This window comes from Choristoneura fumiferana, chromosome 2, assembly GCF_025370935.1.
Source record: "Choristoneura fumiferana chromosome 2, NRCan_CFum_1, whole genome shotgun sequence".
NCBI classification, from domain to species: Eukaryota; Metazoa; Arthropoda; class Insecta; order Lepidoptera; family Tortricidae; genus Choristoneura; species Choristoneura fumiferana.
The window spans coordinates 5,867,199-5,880,839 of NC_133473.1; the positions used below are offsets into that span (position 1 = coordinate 5,867,199).

Below are 13,641 nucleotides of genomic sequence, written 5' to 3' on the forward strand. Positions count from 1 at the left end.
TTATAGGTTACATGAAGGATCCAGAGTTACAAGAGGAGGTAAGACAAGTTGTTGAGACGTATCGGCCTAACAAGACGAAAGAGGCTCCAGTTCAGTTGCGTATTACATTGAAGATGACGTCCCGGTGCGCAACGACCACGACGGCTGGCTTTGCCGAGCAACAAGAGGTTGAGCGTCAGGTGAAACAATGGCTAGAAGACGGGGTGGTTCGGGTAGCTATTCCGAATAGGCTAGCCCATTGGTGCTTGTCAAGAAGAAGGATGGTAGCACTAGAATTTGTGTTGATTATGACAGATAAACAAAAAGATGGTGAAAGACGAATATCCGCTGCCAGTCATAGGAGATCATATTGATAAGCTGGCAAAGGAAAGGTGTTTAGTACAATGATTTAAAGAATGGGTATTTTCATTTGACAGTTCACGAAGACTCTGTCAAATATACTGCGTTTGTGACACATAACGGGCAATACGAATTTTTAAAGCTTTCCTTGTTTATCGGTATGTCCAAAGGTGTTCACAAGATTTATTAATGCGATTTTCAGGGATTTGATTGAGATGGGAATTGTTCTGATTTTTATTGATGACGTCATTATAATTGCAGAGGACGAGACACAAGCCGTTGAACGACTTAAGTTAGTACTAGTAAGAGCATCTCATATGGACTCGAGATTAACTGGAAGAAGGCGCAAACTGATCCAAAGGAAGGTGGAGTACCTTGGTCATGTTGTGGAGGACGGAACTGTGCAACCAACACCAGAAAGATAGATGCTGTGGTAAGATTTCCTCAACCTACTAACGTGAAGCAGTTACATGGATTTGTTGGTTTAGCATCGTACTTCAGGAAGTTTATCCAAAACTTTGCTCTTATTGCACGACCTTTAACAGAATTGCTTAAGAAAGATGTTGATTTTACATTTGGTGAACCTCAGAAAGCAGCGTTTAACATATTGAAGAAGGAACTGATAAGTAAGCCTGTATTAAGAATTTTCGACCATGTTTGTACACAGAATTGCACACGGACGCATCGATGTACGCAGTAGCTGCTATTTTACTTCAACGATGTCCAGATGACAACCATATGCACCCAGTGTATTATATGAGCAGGAAGACTAATGACGCAGAACAGAAGTACACGAGTTACGAGCTTGAGCTTTAGCAATAATTGAAGGAGTGAAGAAATTTAGACATTATTTATACGGACTAAAATTTAAAATTATTACTGATTGCCAGGCTTTTGAGATGACGCTGAGGAAAAAAGATTTAACTACCCGAGTAGCTCGATGGGTATTAGTACTACAGGAGTACGACTATGAAATAGTACATCGTACAGGATCGCAGATGAAACATGTTGATGCTTTGAGTAGATATGTCGGAGTAGTTACCAGAGAATTCCATGAGCAGATCAAGAAAGCTCAAGAACTAGATTGTGGTTTAAGGGCGATTCGAGAAATTTTGAAAGAAAAACCATACATGGATTACTGTATACAGAATGATATACTCTACAAAGGACTGCAATTAGTCATTCCACAGGGAATGGAAGTTGATATCATAAAAAGAGTACATGAGAACGGACAAGTTGAAAGAATCCATCGCATTTTGGTATCAGTATTGACGAAGCTGTGCATTTCAGATCCAGGACTGTGGTATAAGCATGTTGCGAGACTGCAGACAGCTCTTAATAGCACGTATCAAAGAAGTATCGATACGACACCATTTGAACTGATGTTTGGAACGAAAATGCGAACAAAGGAAGATATTGAAATATACGATATGTTATTGCAAGAGGAACGAGATGCTTATATCTGTAACCGAGAGCAGCTACGATGTTCAGCGAAGGCGCAGATATTGAAGGTGCAAGAAAAAAATAGACGTAACTACAATAAACGACGCAAAGTTAGCACATTGTATCATGTTGGAGATCGTGTGGCTATCATGAGGACGTAGTTTGGTACATGTTTGAAATTGAAACCTAAATTTCTGGGACCCTACCGTGTGACAGCCGTGACGGGTAAGGACCGGTACGACGTAGAGAAGGCAGACAGTTCGACAGAAGGACCCACTCGTTCTTCTACGTCAGCTGATTACATGAAGCCGTGGCCTAGGGGTCAATGAACTGCGGGTCAGTCAAAAGACGTTATGCTGCACTGCATATAAAGGTAGAATTTTTATTTGTTATATTTTTGCGGTTTCACGTAAAGTATTCGACTGACTGCCCCACAAACGATTTTTTTTATGTTTTTTGATGTTTATGATATGTGTTTTATGGTGGTTTGATCTTATGTTGAAGGACTACTTAGGTGTTACTGTTAAGAGTTTGTTTTTATTATTTAGATGAATGACGGTTTAGTTTTGTTTTCAGTATATAGGTAAGTTTGTTTAAAGATGTTTTGCATTGTGTAACTTTAGGTACGGTGTGCCTGAGGACAGGCACAAGCAGGAAGGCCGAGCTGTAGGAATGAGTGATATGCTGAATGACTGATTGAATGTGATGATCGAATGACGGAGATGGAGTGAATGAGTGTCGAGGAGAAAGACGTAAGACGTGTGTGCGAAAGGACGTGCTGCTTTATTATTTTAACTAAGATTGTGTTTTTTTGAGTTTCTTTTGAATTATATTTTTATCTCGCCAACTAAGGTGTTTCCTTAAAGTAAAACTCTACATAAATATCATGGGACACTTGACACCAATTGACCTAGTCCCACACTACGCAAAGCTTGTACTATGGACACTAGGCAACGGATAAACATACTTATATAGATAAATACATACTTAAATACATATTAAACATCCAAGACCCGAGAACAAACATTCGTATTATTCATACAAATATCTGCCCCGGCAGGGGTTCGACCCCGGGACCTCAAGCTTCGTAGTTCTACCACTTGGCCATTCGGCCATTAAAAAAAAGATAAACAATCTTGATGAGTCATTTATTAAAAACGTTTTTAACGTTGTCAAACTTTTGAGCAAATAACAAATACAATTAACAAATATTAAATATAATGACCCGGATAACTCACGTCTTAAATCGAGTTTAGCTGGACATGTTTCGGGCTAATCCGTAGCCCTTCGTCTTCGGAGCAACGCGACTCAGCGGCTGCTGCAACACGCGCACTGCGCGCCGCCGCTCTGCTCGCGCGACTACCCGACGAAACTGACACCGGCACACAACTACCCGCGTTTTCATCATCATTACAACTGTCAAATGTAGGGTAGCACACAACACTAACAACATCGCTCTGTAAAGGTACGTTCACACACACCGATGACGCAGCACGAGTATTTAACACCGTTTTCCAACTCGGAGGTACCGTCCAACCACTATCCCGGTTGAAATTCGGCCGACGACTAATCTCAATGGCTTCACGCACTAACAATTAACAAAACTGAGAAAATAACGAAACAAACTTAGATAGTTGAAAACCCGCCAACATTGTTAATTTCAAAGTAGGTACATTATCTACAAAACCAGGCGTGATTTTTATCAATCATAGCTAAGAACCATCTTAAAAAAACTCGGTTTGACGTGAAAAGAACTGCATTAAAAAACTTGTATATTGCCATAAAAAAAAAAACTGCATAAAATCGGTCCATCCGTTTAAGAGCTAGTGCCACATACAGACAGACTGACAGACAGATATTGTCGTGAAACTTATAACACCCCTCTTTTCGAGTTGGAGGGTGAAAATAACTTGATATTTGGTACAGACATGTAGTTCAGATTACAATGCAAGTACAGTCAGCAAAAAAAGCTTGCATAAAAATGTTGTTTTTTACAAAAACTTTTTTACAATAAAAATAGCTACTTAATAATATAGATACACTGAAGATAGATATAGGATATGATTACACACATTGAATTAATTAAATGTATGAGGAAATGTGTAGTAGGCTGTTACTGAACCCGTGAGATACACTTTTGGCCTCATCTGCACTTACATCAGGTGAGATAGGGGTAAATCACGGTGTTTTATATAAAAAAACAGGCCAAGAGCGTGTCGTATACGCCCAGGATAGGGTTCCGTAGCCATTACGAAAAAATCAAATAATATTTTTCGAACGATTTCGTATTGTGTGCTGAATCTTCCAAGTTTAGGTATATTTTATACCTTAGGCTGCTATTTCAAGTACAAACATCCTGAATTTTTCAAATTTTCCCACACCGGTTTAGATTTTAGAGGGGTGGGACGCTCGATTTTCATGAAAATTTGCACTTTCAAGTTGAATATTTTGAAAACAAATCACTGAATTGAAAAATCGTTTTAGCAACCCCCATGGTTTTAAAATACCTATCCAACGATACCCCACACTATAGGTTTGGATGAGAAAAAAATCTTTTACGTATTGGGATGGTACACTAAAAAAAATTTTTTTTTTAATTTTTTTATTGTACCATTTTGTCGGCATAGTTTACATATATATCCGTGCAAAATAACAGCTTTCTAGCATTGATAGTCCCTGAGCAAAGCCGCGGACGGACAGACAGACAGACATGGCTAAACTATAAGGGATCCGTTTTTGCCATTTTGGCTACGGAACCCTAAAAGCGACAACGAGCAGTCTATTCGTCAGCGTGCAGCCGCCCTAACCCCGCAATATGGGTCACCGCAAATGTAAACAATATCTTTGTCGCATCACACCCATTAATTATCATTTGTATAATTAAGAGAACCTCGAATTATGTTGCGAGGGAAACTCGGGTAGCATGTTATCCTTATCTGACATGAAAGGCTCTACACGCTTTATGTCATCGATATACATATTATACAGTTTATTGTATTCTTTTTTAGGGTTCCGTAGTCAAAATCAAAATCAAAAAAATCAAAATCATTTATTCAGTAAATAGGCCGCAATGGGCACTTTTACACGTTATTTTTAAACTACCAGCGCTTTCGGAAAGACCATCATTGCCAAGAAGAATGCGCCGCAAGAAACTTGGCAGAAAGTAATTTTTTCAACATAAAATAATTACAAATAAAATACCTACTTAAAAACTACAGTATACAATTAAATAAAAAAAATACAAAATAATAATAATAATAATACAGGGATGTATGGGGTCCCTTAGTTACAAAACTAAACACTAACTATTATCTACGTTCAGTGGAAGTGTAGACTGCTTCCACCGTCATAAATAAAAAAAAAAATAGTAATTTAATTCTGAAATTTACATTTCAGGTCAAGTAACCATTAAGCTTTTGGATTCCGAAGAAGTCAACTAGGAACCCTTATAGTTTCGCCATGTCTGTCTGTCCGCGGCAAAGCTCAGAGACCGTTAGTACCTACTAGAAAGCTGTAATTTGGCATGAATATACATAGGTATCAGTCACGCCGACAAAGTGGTAAAATAAAAAAAAATAGGGTACCTCCCATAGACGTAAAGTGGGAGTGATTTTTTTTTTCTCCACTAACTCTTTATTTTGGGGTATCGTTGGATAGGTCTCTTAAAACCATTGGGGGGTTTCAAAGACAATTTTTTCTTTATCTTATTTTTTGTAAAAGTAGATATAACGGTCGTGGCCTGTAATACGAGCAAATGATCTATTGAGATATGCCGAAATAATTTAAAGTCACATTGTTATATGTCTCAGTTAATCAGGTGACCCACTTGCCCGTTTGCCACTCTAAAGCCGACTCCTGTCATAAATATTTTCCACGATATTTCACAGGATAATTTAACTACCGTCCCAAATGTATTTTCAATTCGTTTCTCACATAAATAAATCGCTCATTAATAAAATCCAATTAGGATTGCTTTAGAAATAAAAATGAAACGGCGTCATAAATATTAGAAGCCTGTAATTAATGTAGTCTGAGCGCCGGCTGGGGGTTCGGCCACGTTGTGTGTTTACGATTAGACAAAGATGAAGTATTCGTGTTGTTGGCTTTGCTTTATTAGGTCTTACGACACGAGATATACTTCATCTACGTCATTATTAGTATCTCGCTCCTTTTCTGACTCATGACTTAATTCTCTTCTCATTAGTATTACTTTAGTACAGGTCTAGATGAATTTAAATTTCGGAAGTTTTCTTAGACACCGCGAGTTTATTTACGCTGTGCGAGAAGAGAAACACCCGCACTAAATTGAATTTTCCTTAACTTAGTGGTTGAAATTTTGTGTCTGTGTGAGTGTGTTTTGGGAGACTTCCGCTGCATTTAGTTTATAAAATATATAAAGAGAGAGAGAGAGAGAGAGAGAGAGAGAGAGAGAGAGACAGAGAAACATTTATTTACACATATTCGATACACTTAAAAATACATTAGATGGAAAGAATAAAAATAACATCGAATAGTATAAAGTGGGCCCCACTCAGCATAATGTTACGGCAAGCCGCAACGCTGTTTTTCAGTGGGACCCATTTAAAAACTAAAACTTATAAAAACATACAACACACTATGACGACACGAAAGAAGTTCACAAAAAAACTATATGGCAGCGATCAGTTTAAACATTTTCGAAACAGTTAAACCTCAAAAAGTCAGGCCAGGATTGTAGTGTAATATGTATTTACAATAATTTCAATAATAATAATATTGTGATTCATTACAATAACTGTCGATAAACATATATATTTACATGCATATAATAAGCATGTGTTATTTCCAAGGGCCATAGCTATATAGTATATACCAAATATTATTGAAATCTACGCATAAAATAGTAATAAAACACACACACACACACACACACACACACACACATACATACAGTGAAAATTGCCTGGAGAGATTGCTCGATGGACCCAGGGCATGGTCTTTCCGAAAGCACTGGTTGTATAAAAAATATCATGTAAATAAAGAGCTTTTCGCGGCCTATTTACAGAATAAACGTTTCTTTTTTAAAATCTAATTAAATTTTACTATAAACACTCTTTTCTTCTTTTTCAAAAAACACTTATTTCTCATTAAATCTAGTTTCATTAAATTAGACCGCCTATTGCTTACCTTAGAAAATCTCTATGTATGTACATGTGTTTTCTGTATTGCTTACTGTGTTGGTGTGCAATAAAGAGTTATTGTATTGTATTGTATTAAATATGTACTTTGAATTATATGTGTATTTATGCATCTAAGCTCCTTATTGTTAGTAAATAAATAAACAAACATAATTGACAAACGTGATATAAAAAAATGATTAACTAAAATTAATTAAATAATTAACTGAATTTATGTATCTATATAATTTTTTTGTACTGATTTGTGGTGTGCAATAATAATATTTATCTTGTATTGTATTTTTTTAATTATTATTAGTTTATATACATAAATAAGAACTAATCTAAGATTGAGTTGAATTGTGATAATTGACTTAACTAAGGAATGATAATTTTCATCTCATTAAAGTATCACCTTTAGTCAAAACGCAGCCGGCCCCCGGACTATGAAATTGTTCGAAGCGTAAATTGACTAATAGTCATATATCATAGTGTCTGTATGTTCCTGGACGGTTAGCAGCAGAAGCTAAATAAACTGATGCAGAATATTCTAAGCAACTTAAAAAAATAAAAAACTTCCAGTATTATAATTTCAAAGTTCAATATCTCAAAAATGGCTGAACCGATTTTTATCAAACACGGCCTATTGCCCGCGACTCCGTCTCCGTAGAATTATTTTATCGCTATCCCGCGGGAACTATCTAATTTCCGGGATGAAAACTATCTTATAACCTTCCCCGGGACTCAAAGTATCTGTACACCGAATTTCATCTAAATCGGTTCAGCGGCTTAGACGTGATAAGGTAACAAACATACAGACTTACAAACTTTCGCATTTATACATAATATTAGTGGGAAGTGGGAAATTATTAAAAAACACCGCGAGGAAACTCGCTTTCACGTGAAGAACCGTTTGAGTGCTACGATGCCATAGACAGAGAAAGACAGATATTAACGTCAATTTTATAAACACTCTTCTCTTTGCGTAGAGGGCGATTTCATCTATGACAAAAAAAATACTATCCCGCGGGAACTATGCGTATTTCCGGGATAAAAACTATCCAGTGTCCAATTTTTTTTTTTTTTTTTAAAGTGATCACTAAAAACTTTAGATACCTAAAAACTAAAATAGATAAAAGAAGTTTAGAATTGGCTAAGTAAAGTTTTTTGGAGAGGCGCTAATTATATTTTTTTTCGATAGTCGACGTCTTAATAATCGAGGAACTGCAGCTCTTTTATTTTTATTTCCTCTTATTAATTAGAAATATTTTTTTAAGTGGTCGATATGACGTTTGTGAGATTGAAATTGCAGAACCGTTGAGGGCTTAGTACTTAGTAGAAACACTAAAAAAAAAAAACGAAGTCAACTGTCACTGCTGTCACTGTCAAGTAGAATCTAACCTAAAACCGTTTTATTTACTTTGCGATTTGGTGCGATCAGTGTTTTTTGGATAATTTTTAAAGACCTCTCAGCACAAACTCAGTACTTTAAAATTTGCCGCATTTCTCCACGACCTTTGCATGATAATTGGACCACGATTGGATAGTTTCGAAGACTATTTTGGCTCTGCTTCTTCGACAACGCTATCTTGCAGTCTCGACGACACTTGGCTTGACATTTGGACTGCCTTACGAGTAAATTCGAATCACAGTATCCCTACAATGGATTCAGACGACTCCGACAGTATTCGAGTTGAAATGGAGCATTACAGAAATGTTCTCTAATGCTTTGTACGTTGGTCTATGAAATACAGACGAGATTTTCAGAATTCTGCGTATTTATGCATCCTAGTCTTTACAAGCGACTTGGTGCAAGTCAGCTTCATCTTCCACTGCAAGTTGCTCATCAACAACATGATTAAACGAACCCTCTAGCCCTTCAACATCAAACACAGCAAAGGAGAACATAACTGAAGGGAGAGATATCGTGTTTTTTTACCAAACAATAAAAAGGACATGGTCTCAGTAAGAGTCATGCTATACATTAAAATATTTATGCAACCCATTTGGTTTATATTCTTTATTTCAAAGTGTATTGAAGGAAGAGTTTCTGCTAAATCATTTACAGAATGAAGTGGCTTTGTGTGGCTACTAAAAAGGGGGTGATTCCATATAAAGTCATAGCGACCTTGAGGTTACATGTGAAATGCGTGATTTGAAGATTAAAAGAATCCGTTTTTTGAAGCGTCTCTGTTATTAACCATAACCACATAAAATTATGTAGACAAAGCTGTCTTATTGCATGTGTTTTAAATAGTTTTAGTTAATTTGCAGAGTAATATAATAAAAATGCAATAATTTATGTTTTATTTATTTCATAAATGTACAAATTATCATAAAAACGTTTAGCATAAGCTAAACGCATTGCATGTGTTTTAGATGGTTTTAGTTAATTTGCAGAGTAATATAATAAAAATGCAATAATTTATATTGTTTTTATTTCATAAATACACAAATTATCATAAAAACGTTTAGCATAAACATATGTCTCAAAAGACCTGATTTATTGGAACATGTGCAGCAGGGGGGGGGGGGTTTGCAGGTGGTAGGACCTTGTGCAAGGTCCGCCCGGATTGCTACCACCATCTTGCTCGCTAATCCTGCCGTGAAGCAGCAGTGCTTGCATTGTTGTGTTTCGGCGTGGAGAGTAAGACAGCCAGTGAAATTACTGGCACATGAGGTATCCCATCTTAGGCCTCTAGGTTGGCAACGCGTCTGTAATACCCCTGGTGTTGCAGATGTTTATGGGCGGTGGTGATTTCTTACCATCAGGAGACCCACTTGCTTGTTTGCCATCCAGTAGAATAAACAAAAAACAAACAAAAAAACATGTATATAATATTCCTGGCAAAGGGTAATTTAAAAACAAGTCGTATTTTTAATAAATTAAATATTGTGCCATCCCCATAAAGGCATTAGAAGTACTACTAAGAAATACAAGGAAATATAACACAAATATTATAGGTCACTATGTGTTAAACCGGGATTTTAGTTACTTTTGCATCAAAAGATGTCACTATCTCGTCTCAAGGAAAAGCTGAATCGCGCTGTAAAGATTTTTCCGGAAGGCTATAAAAGGGCTGTCAATCATATTAAACTTTTCATTTCCTAAGCAACCGTGGTTTGATTAACTTGTGTGTTATATGTGTAAACAATATGCGTACCATTGATCATAAGTTATAACAAAATCGTGGTGATTTACTTGTATTTTTAGTACTTGTACTTGTGACAGTGACCCTAGATTGTATTGTTTGTTCTACCAGTTGAACTGGATGTGTGTATATATACTAGCTTTTGCCCGCGGCTTCGCCCGCGTGGAATTCGGTTGTTCCGCGCTGTTCCCTCGGGAACTGTTTATTTTTCCGGGATAAAAAGTAGCCTATATCACTCTGTGGCCCATAAACAATCTCTATGCCAAAATCACGTCAATCCGTCGCTCCAATGCGACGTGAAAGACGGAGAAACATACTACACTTTCGCATTTATAATATTAGTATGGATATATATGGCATTCAACCGTTTTATTTTGTCTGACTCTAATACATACATGACCGGGATTTTATTCGACTTGCAATGTACGAGTATGTATGTATTATAATTATAAACCAAAATGAGAATACAAATTTAAAGTACCATTAGCTTAGCACAGCAGTACTTATACTGATTACAGATTAGATGACAATGCAAGACAAGTATAGTCAACAAAAAGTATTGTGAGGAAAAATAAAAGCTTACACAAATAAAAACCAAAAATGATATTATTAAGAAAAAAGTTTGCTGACTGTACTTTTTATCGACTGTACTTGCATTGTCAACTAAAAATACATTTCTGTATTAAGAGATTGTCATGTTCAAAATTACAGTTCCGTGCTAAATCTTAATCTATTCTATTCTCTTCCATTAACCATTGAGGAGTTTCGTGGTACTTCTATGCCTCTTTTTATGGAAAAATGCATGTCCTTGGAAAAAACAGGTTATGCTCCTTCACTGGCTTTTTCTTGCAACCAATATAAACACAATGTGTGTTTACAGCACCTGAAAAAAAGATCAAAATTATTATAAATCCTTACTTATATTTAATATTATAAACGTGAAAGGAACTCTGTCTGTCTATCTGTTAACTTTTCAATGCTTCAACCGCTGAACTGATTTAGCCGAAATTCATATATATAGGTGGTTGGAGTCCCGAGGAAGAACATAGGCTACTTTTTATCTCACAGTTTTATCCCCGAAAAAAATACATAGTACTTGCAGGAAAGCAATAAGCAAATTCTTCGTAGACAGAGTCGCGGGCAACAGCTAGTTATAATATAATGTTTCACTAACCACAGAAATTTTACTCTATCATAATATTTACCAGCCAATGCAGAACAACATCACCTGTCGCATCAATCACATTGTCAGTTGATATCTAAGTAAATGGTCACAATATAGGTAATATGTTTTTGTTATTCTGTGCTCTCAAACAACTTTGGTCCGGCAACATATTCAACTTTTGATGCCCTAAAATGTAATGTAAAAAAAATAGACAAGAAACTGTATTGATATACTTTTGTACTTACGTTCATCCATTTTACCGGTGCGGACAAGAGTGCTTTATCTCCTTTGATTTCGGCAACATTGTATACTTATCACTGGTGTCAAAATATTCTAGACTCATTGTGCTCGCACAAATTCACTCATTTCGTATTGAAAGGTGAAGCCGCTAAAATAGAAAATATGGTCCAAAAGTCAAGCCAAGTGTCGTCGAGACTGCAAGATAGCGTTGTCGAAGAAGCAGAGCCAAAATAGTCTTCGAAACTATCCAATCGTGGTCCAATTATCATGCAAAGGTCGTGGAGAAATGCGGCAAATTTTAAAGTACTGAGTTTGTGCTGAGAGGTCTTTAAAAATTATCCAAAAAACACTGATCGCACCAAATCGCAAAGTAAATAAAACGGTTTTAGGTTAGATTCTACTTGACAGTGACAGCAGTGACAGTTGGCTTCGTTTTTTTTTTTTACTGTTTCTACTAAGTACTAAGCCCTCAACGGTTCTGCAATTTCAATCTCACAAACGTCATATCGACCACTTAAAAAAATATTTCTAATTAATAAGAGGAAATAAAAATAAAAGAGCTGCAGTTCCTCGATTATTAAGACGTCGACTATCGAAGAAAAATATATTTAGCACCTCTTCAAAAAACTTTACTTAGCCAATTAGAAGTCTGTTATAGGTACTCCGTTTAATTTAAGGTTTGAATTAACGGTCAAATTTTAACACACGTTTTTCGATATTTTGAACACAAATGGACTAAAAATTCCTACACATTTATTTGCGTTATTTATTAAGTATGTCTTTATTATAGAAGTTCACACAATTTTAAATAGTTCCGTTGCTTCATTTAAAAAAAGTATGCAAATATTACCGTTAAATTTCAAATCCATACCTAATCCATACGAGTACTAATATTATAAACGCGAAAGTGTGTTTGTGTGTTTGTCCGTCTTTCACGCCGTAACGGAGCGACGGATCGACGTGATTTTTGGCATAGAGATAGTTTATAGGCCCGAGAATGACGTAGGCTACTTTTTATCCCGGAAAACGCACAGTTCCCGAGGGAACAGCGCGTGATAACGAATACCACGCGGGCGGAGCCGCGGGCAAAAGCTAGTGTTAAAATAAATGGACTATAACTAACCTAAAGTTCAAAACTCGGGACCCAAACATCCAACTTCAGTTTCTATTCAAAGCATTTTTTCCCTCGTTTTGAGTTACAATGCAGTTTAAAATGTAATGACTCGATTGCACCCACGCTGCATTTCGATCGCCATGACCCGACAAAAACGGTAATGAGATCACGTATCATTGGAATGAGGGTATATTGACAACAAAATATCGCTAGATGGCGTTAGTGTTTGGAGCAGTGTGGCCAGGCGTCCTGATTTGCGCGGGATTTCCTGATTTTCAGGAGTTTGTTGGGTCGATAAATATCCTGATCTAATTTCTCACTAATATTATAAATTCGAAAGTTTATAGTTAAGTCTGTTTGTTTATTTGTTTGTTTGTTACTGCATCACGTCTAAACCACTGAACTGATTCAGATGAAATTCGGTATACAGATAGTTTAGGTCCCGAAGAAGAACATAGGATAGTTTTTATCCCGGATTATTCCATAGTTCCCCCGGGATAACGATAAAAGAATTCTGTACGGACGGAGTCACGGGTAACGGCTAGTAAATCAATAAACTTAATGCCCTATTAAATAAGATTAATTTAACGATTAAAATAAGATTCACTAGTAAAAATATAGTTGCGAAAATCATTTTACCAAATACCGTATTTTAAGCATTAAGTAACTAATTTGTTTTTCATGCAGTCGGTACGTCCATAAATCTCTCATAATCTGTATCTAGCCGTTTCATAAACAGAGAGAGATGGTAATATGATAAGGCTAACTCATGCCATGGAATGTCTACGCTGCGCCGTACTATTTGGAATTGCTTAAGCACTTGCTTTATGTATGTTTCAAATGGCATTAGTTTGTATGACGACTTCTTATAAGATATAAGAAGTATACAGGGTGGGCCCTTTAACAGGAGCAATGAGGGCTATCGTTTTTTGTCTCACTAGATGGCGCACTGTTGCGTGAGGTTTTTAAGTATGCGCTTTCAAAGTCTGTTATTACGGGCGTGAAAACAAAGTTAAGATTAAAATCATATTT

The 13,641-nt window shown here is 36.4% G+C and overlaps 1 protein-coding gene across 1 annotated transcript in view; it reads left to right on the forward strand.

Moving 5' to 3' along the window:
- Positions 1 to 13,641, forward strand: part of LOC141441537 (uncharacterized) — a 285,632-nt gene that overhangs the window by 54,436 nt on the left and 217,555 nt on the right. The gene's annotated exons all lie outside the window — the stretch shown is intronic.